This window comes from Chrysoperla carnea, chromosome 1 (genome assembly GCF_905475395.1).
Source record: "Chrysoperla carnea chromosome 1, inChrCarn1.1, whole genome shotgun sequence".
In the NCBI taxonomy this organism is placed as follows: Eukaryota; Metazoa; Arthropoda; class Insecta; order Neuroptera; family Chrysopidae; genus Chrysoperla; species Chrysoperla carnea.
In genome coordinates, this window is record NC_058337.1 from 16,667,279 (window position 1) to 16,675,340 (window position 8,062).

The window sequence follows — 8,062 nt, forward strand, 5'->3', positions numbered from 1 at the left end:
ATCAAATTACATTATTTTAACACACGACATGTATCTATTATACTTATATTTTGTTCAAGTAAAATGGCTTCTGCCCAATTTTCTTCACTTTTTTATAATATAAAGATATGAAAACAAAAATGAATTTTAGCTGGATAAGTACATAAAAAAAAATTTGAAAAAAATCATTTGTTTTTGTGAAGATTTGGAAATAAGTTTCGGCAACTTGTTTTACCCCCTACTAACGCTCAAAAATGCTAGAGTTGCGTTAATTAACCCTATGTGTACATCAATTACTGAAAGATTTTTGGCCAATATCTTGGAAAGCTTCAACATTATGAAATTGTCGAAAAATTTTTTTTCTAAATAATTAAAAATTTTGAAATCTTATATATATATTTATATGCTAATTAACAATATCTTGAAACTAATTGATTATTTAAAAAAAAAATTTTTGAGGTCCCTGAACTTTTTAGTTTTTGTCGAAATTTTTTGTTTCATTTAAATTGCAATATTTGGAAAACTGTACATCCGAAACTGTTAGAACTTGTTGAACATGTTGTCCGTACCTAAATAGAGTAAATTGGAAAACAGCAAACATTATTTATACATCCCGTGATAAATTCATCACTTTTCATCGTAAATAAAACATTAAAAAAAGTAAGTTTATTTTCATTATAACTACGTCAATTTTTGTGCAAATGATTTTTTTTTCTTGCAAATGAAACTTTTTTCAAAAAACCTTATATTTTTCAATTATTTGATGTTAAATACGTTATTATAGGACGTTAAATACGAATTTCAATCGTTAATAATAAGGAAAGTGTTGAATTTTCGAAATATACTTAAATGATCATTTTTGCTTAGAACTTAATACTCTATCGACTTCGACCGTTGTCATTTTTAACATTTTAACATATACTTTTCCACCTACACCTCCTAGAAGGGTTGGTTACCATTCCCTGGTCAAAGGCATCACTTGGAACCATATAACTTTTGTCATATTATCAGGTCCATCGGAGCTATAGTAAAGAATTAAGAGGTGTAATCCTCGTTTACTGGAGTAATATGGATTTAAAATTATTATATCCTGTAAATGAAATATACCAAAGTGTATTAAGTTTAGTCCCAAGTTTAGAAATATTGATGCTACACTACTGATTATACTAAAATTGGCCAATATTTTTAAAGATCTTCAATAGAAACCATAGTGGTCTGTATATAGAAGTTAAAAAAAAGTAATTCCTAAAATTGGATTAAAAAAACAAACCCAATAAATTATTGATTAATTAATATAATAAAAGATTGTAATATTTGATAAAATATTAAATCTGGTATAATTTATCATTATACCTCATATGAAGACAAAAGGCTTTATATTTTACACCTACGTTCATATGTACCTCTGAATGCATGAATCTGTACATATGTTACAGCCGTCCAGCTTAATTAGCCGTTCTGTTAACAGCCTAGCCTTTTTATTAAGCGTCGCCGTTCAACTAGCTTGAATTTATTCAGCTGTTGCGTCTATTACAAAATTTAATGAAGGTACAAACTATTCAATTTCTTTGAGAGACATTGTGGCAAGTTATTCACATTTTGGTGGCCAGGGATTCAAAAAATGTATTTGTAGGTATGCTGTGAGTCAGTTTTGCAATTATAAATATGTGCTTGCTTTTAAACAAAAGTTTTTGCGGATCCAAATGCCATAGAAGTTAAATTTGCGTTAACAAATAATATTATTGAGTTACGCTCTTTGATCTCACGGTAATCAATTCAAAGAACAATATATTAATTTTTAAATTACGAAAATAAACAATTTCTAAAATATTTCCTTTTGTATGAATGGCCTAAGCATTAGCCAGTCAATGCAACACTGATTCAAAGCAGGCCTACAACTTGATTTTTGGAATCCCTGGTCACCAAAGGTCTTCCCAAAGGACTTGCCAAAGTGCCTCTCAAAGAAATTGAACTTTCTAAAATTTCGTCGCCATAGTTTGTATCTGAGAACTGAAACTCTTGCTTTGAATACCAGTTTTGAAAGGATCATATTTAGTTCCAATATTTTCCCACTACATTCTTCGATCGTACTTTTTTTGCATTAACGCAATAAACTATGAGAAATACCAACTTTATTGTTTCATGCTGGCGCCATATTGACAGTGTTGGATTCAGCGTAAAGTTAGGAAAGTGATTACACATTATCGATTCAAGTCATTTGCCTAGCTGTTTGATTGAAACGCCGAATATGTTTTATTTAGGCTGTTTGTTATACGACACCGTTTAGTAAAACGCCTAGGTTCATAAATTACCGCCTGATTAAGCTAGTTGGCTGCGACACATATACCGAATATTAGATGTATCACTCACTCGATACAATTGTATTTATACAGTGAATTCATAAAATACATACAGTAGAATAACTGTTGATCTTGAAACTAGCCGAATTAAAGACAACCCTCAACCATTTTAATACATGCGTTTTGCGGATAACCTAAAATTTTCACAATATATATATTTTAGCAAGTAAGGTAGGTAAATTTTCTTTGTTGAAGCGGAAAGAAAGTGATACCTTACATGAGACTTTCTAGTAATAACAAATTATAATCTCCACGGCATTGATTTATTCAAACCTTTGTTTAAGGAAAAATGGGAGAAATCCAAGCGCATTGTTGTAAAGGAAGAGAAAAAAAAATGTTTTGATATACAGTGTGTCTAGCTAAGTTGGCTACATATGGAAAACTGTTTTTATTACAAGGTTTACGAAAAAAATTATATTACAAAAATATTAACATTCAGCTATTTACAAATTTCTTCGAAAGTTCGACAGGAATGTTAATGATCGTATATAAATATAAGTAGGATTTGCAAATTTTATTTAAAATTGTTAACAATTCATTCCTAAACAGTTATCTTCAGTTCGTTTTTGCCTCAACGTATCCACCTTCGTGTTCCATACATGTAATTGTTCTTTTACACTCCTGCACATATCGGGAGTGATTTCTTGAACCGTTTCTCTTATATTTGTTCTAAATGGTCTACATTTCTAAACGACCATTAAAATTCCTATCGACCTTTTTCAAATTGTGGACAACCTGTAAAGGCTGTCCTAAAGGAAAAAATCACATTAAATTCGGGGTTAAATTTGGCAAATACGGGGTCCACTCGATGTCCCCACGCAAAGGCCAAAATGGCCAAAAGTAGCCCTATCTTGTTAAAACCACACATGTTCTTATACTTGAACGCACTCCGTTTTTTTCAAAAACAGAGTTAGGATTCAACACACCAAATTCTGAAATGGTACCCCAGAGTAAGAGTAGCTACCTTAGGGCTATGAAGTGTTCAGAACAGTACCTGCCGTTTTGTTTGTTGACCTTGTCCGGAAGGTAGAAATGTGCCGCATCACTAAATATCGAAACGTTCCTTTGAGGAATATTGCGAAGTTCTTGACACAAACTGGTAGGGGTTTCACGGTCTCGCTCACGCACATCCTGTACAATGTTAATTTTAAGGGCATGATTTGATTATGAGGGCCCGATGTAGAATTCTCCGAACAATTTTGAATGCTGATCCTGTTTCGAAAGTTTATTAAACATTTAGGAATGTTGAGAAGTTCGTGACACAAAGTGGTACGGATTTCTTGGCAATTGCCTTATTACCGGAAATAGGAGCATATCACCCGAGCTCGAAGTGAAAGCGAAAGTTACGTTCAATCATTATAAGCGAATTCCCATTTCGAATAAACTCTTCAACAATGAAAGCTCGGTGCTGTTCTGACCAAGCAATGGTTTACACTAAAAATCAATGGTATGATTACGCACGTTGAATAATATATCCCCCACTGTGCTACTACCACCATAGCCGTAGCTAGACGGTATCCAAATAGGGGAGTTCTCTCTAACTCACCCTGTATATTTAATAGTGACTAGTATCGAGTCAATTTTCATATTTTGCACGTATTGGTTTCTGTATTTATGTATTGTCATGTAGTACAGTGTCTATAAAATATTTAATGTAATATTTCTAAAAAAAAAATAATACGTTTGGAATAAGAACCAAGTAAAAGAAAAATTTTTTTCTGACAAGTATATTTATGACTTTATCTTCTGCATTAAACGACGATGCCTTCCCTGCCCTCGATGAACTTTTGCTTTGAGAAAACCGTCTTTTGATTCAATCATTATTAGACAATCAACTTTTCCGTATCTGTCCGCATAAAAACTATTTCTGAATTCGAGCAGATTCATTTTTTTAAACAACCCGTGACTTGTATGTACGAATGTATAATTGTTTATTAATTTCTCTATTACCCCGTATCTTCCAAACAGCTCGATGGATTTCGACATTGAAACAAATAAGTAAAACGTTAAATAAAAGCACCTTGGATATAAGCTATATGTTAAGATTTAATATAGTATAATAAAAGGGTTTTTTAGTGCCGGGACATTATAACAAAATAAATAATTTAAAAAATCAAAACCCCGACTATGGTTAATAAATTTTAAAAAGAAAAATCTAGTTCAGTAGTTTATATAGCGACTTTAACTGCCGGAGGCCATTATTGAGAAGATTTGAGCTTGTCTAGATTTTAATGGGCCCGACTGTTTAAACTACTGGACTTGTTTCTTTGCTTTCATTTTAGTTTAAATATAATCTGATAGTTCCTTTCTACCAAAAGTATCTGCTATACCTGAACCTTATCTAAGCTGACCTCTTTCAATTTAGTTTTTTTTAAACTTTAAAAGCAAAAATGCCTCTGGCTATTATAATTCTCTATTGAAACCTGGATGCATATAGTTATAAAATATGGAAACCATATAATATATATAACGATGGATTTGAATAATTTCTCACTATTTTCCCCTACATATTACCTGATCATTTTTTCGTTAGTAAAATGATTATTACATAATACAGTAGAACTTGGTTAAGTGGGACCTGGATAAGTAAGAAACCTCCATAACTGAAACGCATGCTGAGGTCCAAACACTTTGACACTGAATTATTTCTGTTAGTGGGACGAAGCGAACCTCTTATTTATATGGGATTTGTTCTTACGATTTAATCATCATAATTACCTCAATAACTGAGCCAGCGAGTGAATTTTATATGTATTTTAATGTATTTTATATGTAACTGAGCACTGGGATTATATGGTTTTGTTTGTTTACTTACTTATTCTTACTCTACCAGCAAAGTACGCACTTTACTAATTTTGAGTCTCAATGACCTTCAGTTTTAGTTTTGCTTTACTATTATACGGATGTTTAATTGAAAAATGCCGAAACGAAGGCTCAAATCCTTCTCATTACATGAAAAACTGAAGTTAATATCCGTTTATGAAAGTAGGGAGACACGCGATAAAGTCTGTGTCGAATTTAATGTGCCAAAATCTACTCCTTGTAATAATTCAGAAAAACGATAAAATTCAATGAAGGACAAGAAAAACTAAAACGTGTACGGTTATCAGAATAAAATTTGAACAGTGTTTGCTAACATGGGTCAAGCCACTTCGTAACAAAAACGTTTCGGTAAGTGAACCAATAATTAAAGAAAGAGCACAAGATTTCGCGCGAAGGTTCGGTGTTGCTATAAATAATCATAAGAGCGTCAAAGATGTGATAATCGGGGCTCAATAAAACTAGGGCTATTTCGAAAACTAGGATTGTTCGAAAAAATTTTCTAATATATCCAATAAAAATGCTTCGTTTTTCTATAAAGACCATTTTAGCTCAAATTGAATGAACAAACGCACAAAAGGCAAGATTTTTGCTTTCAATTACTGTTTAAGCTTTTCGGTTTACAAAAAATGTTTCAAAGAAAAAATATTTGCGTATTTATAAAGAACAACTCCCTTATTTAAAGCGTTCATTTCATGTTTGTCAGTATTGTCAGTCTGAGTTAGATTTTAATTGAACCTGAAAACTCATACCGAATTCGATGCCGGTGTAAGATGTGTACTTTTGAAACTAATATTTTTCGTTTGAAGAATTTTCCTCGATTAAATTTATTTACCGAGTTTCAAGCATATGTCAACTAAAAAAAGAAAGCACTTTGTATATGGTATGAGCGTAAAGGGCGGCAAATATTATTTTTGTCCGGAGCGGCTAAATAGCTGGGTCGGACCCTGGCTGGTTTAATATACCTAAAATAATTCCCTACCTACATATAGTAAAAAAACTTATGTATATTAATTCCGACGTTTTATTTAATATTAAATAAATCATACAGTTATAGTTGGGGTAGTAATAGTAATAGGAATACTCTCTTTTGTTTGTTATTTTATTTTCGCTCCTCTCTTTTATAAAATCGTATAAATCAATTTTTCGAAAGAGAAAAATATTAAATTAATCTTCACTTCTATATTGTTTAAAATTGTATAAATCATGTATTACATATGTATGTAGAAGTTATTCATGATAGCCTCATTCGACCATTCAAGTGAATATTTTGACCAGTATGCACTCTTCAAAAAGTGACCTAATTCAAATAAGAACATTCGTAATTGATAAATCCAAATTTCAATCGGGCTAAGATATTAATGAATATAGATTCTATTTGCCGCATATTTACGCTTTCTTTGAATGCAGTTTGCGAGATTCTTAGCAACAGAATTTAAAACAATTACTACCTTGAAATACCGTGAAATACGTATTTCAAGAGAATAAGTCTACTAGTTCTTCGCAAACTCAATAGGCGGATAATTCCAAGCGGTGCTGGTTTGATAAGATTTTGGGTATAAAAGCATATTATTGCAAAAACATTACATTCCATTAAAGTGGCATGCCTTGAATTTGACAAAAAATATTTAACTTAATAAATTTGTTGTGAGAATTACGTACTAAGACTTGAATTTTCTTTTACAAAAAAAAAAAAAAAAAGAATTTAATATTAATTTAAAGTAATATTAGTTTAAAAATGACGTACTTTTGGATTTAGTAGTCAACCCAATATGTGTGTACAGTACCTACAATTGGTTTGATCAGGATATTTTTTAGGATATAACAAAAAATTTCCTTGTACTTACTTTAAATTATCTGTATTATCTTTAACTTCTGATAACTCATTTTTTTTATTGAAAAACAAGTGAAAACAAACAATTCACTGAGTTAATTGTTGAAATACTATGTATAGACAGTGTTGATTACTCTGTCACATTAAACATACATACATGCCACACACATATAACTGATATACCCATATAATACTACAATTTGCGCATATTATGCGCTATCACGGGTAATCATTGATGTTTAAGAAAAAGTTGCTTATTTTTTTATAAGGAACATTTTTTACATTTAAAGTTTTGTTCTATCTCTAACGGTTTACAAGATGGGTCCTACGGACCTAAGACCCAATTGACCTATGTTGCTCATTTACGAACTCAACCTCACAAATTTGGGACTAAACTTAGTATACCTTGGTATATTTCATATACATGGTATATACAAATAAAATACATATTGACAAATTATAAAAATATTTTTGCATATTCTCAAAATTCATGACAAGCTGAATCGCTTATAATTTAGGTTTCAAGGTGTAAACGGTGGGTTTTTGGTGTCGTTTTTTTGTTACACTTTTTTGATTTTACCTCCCAATCAGCAAACAAATCAAAACTATAACGTGCGCCCAGGAACATAGTTACAAACAAACAAATAATTACGAAAGTTAACAAAAGAGTTACTATTTTCCTTGGTATATTCTAGGATTAACCCATTTGGTTCAAATATTGATTCCCCTCCTCCAAAATACAACCCCCCCCCACCCAACTGGAAAGAATATTATCCACTTGTTGTTTCTTGTTAGAAATTGTGCTAGGTTAAATAGGTATTATATAATCTACAATACGTTATGAGCAAAAAATTTTAATAATTACTGTTTTCGCTTATCACTCCTAACACATGTGAACTACCATCGATATGTGTATAAAAATGTATGTTAGAAGGTTATTGTATTTTTTTTCCTTTTCCATTGTGCGATAAATCTATTTTAAAGAAAAACAAAATGACACAACTTTCTCTTCAATATTAAATTAGTACCCTTTATATTGCGTATTATAAAATGTTATTGTTGTAATATA

The 8,062-nt window shown here is 31.1% G+C and overlaps 1 long non-coding RNA gene across 1 annotated transcript; it reads right to left on the reverse strand.

Moving 5' to 3' along the window:
• Positions 1 to 283: 283 nt before the first annotated feature.
• LOC123304983 lies at positions 284 to 4,937 on the reverse strand. The gene is made up of 3 exons (XR_006536827.1): positions 4,888 to 4,937; positions 4,078 to 4,082; positions 284 to 297 (listed from the first exon to the last, which is right to left on the reverse strand). It is a non-coding gene; the product is annotated as an uncharacterized LOC123304983 (long non-coding RNA).
• Positions 4,938 to 8,062: the final 3,125 nt, after the last annotated feature.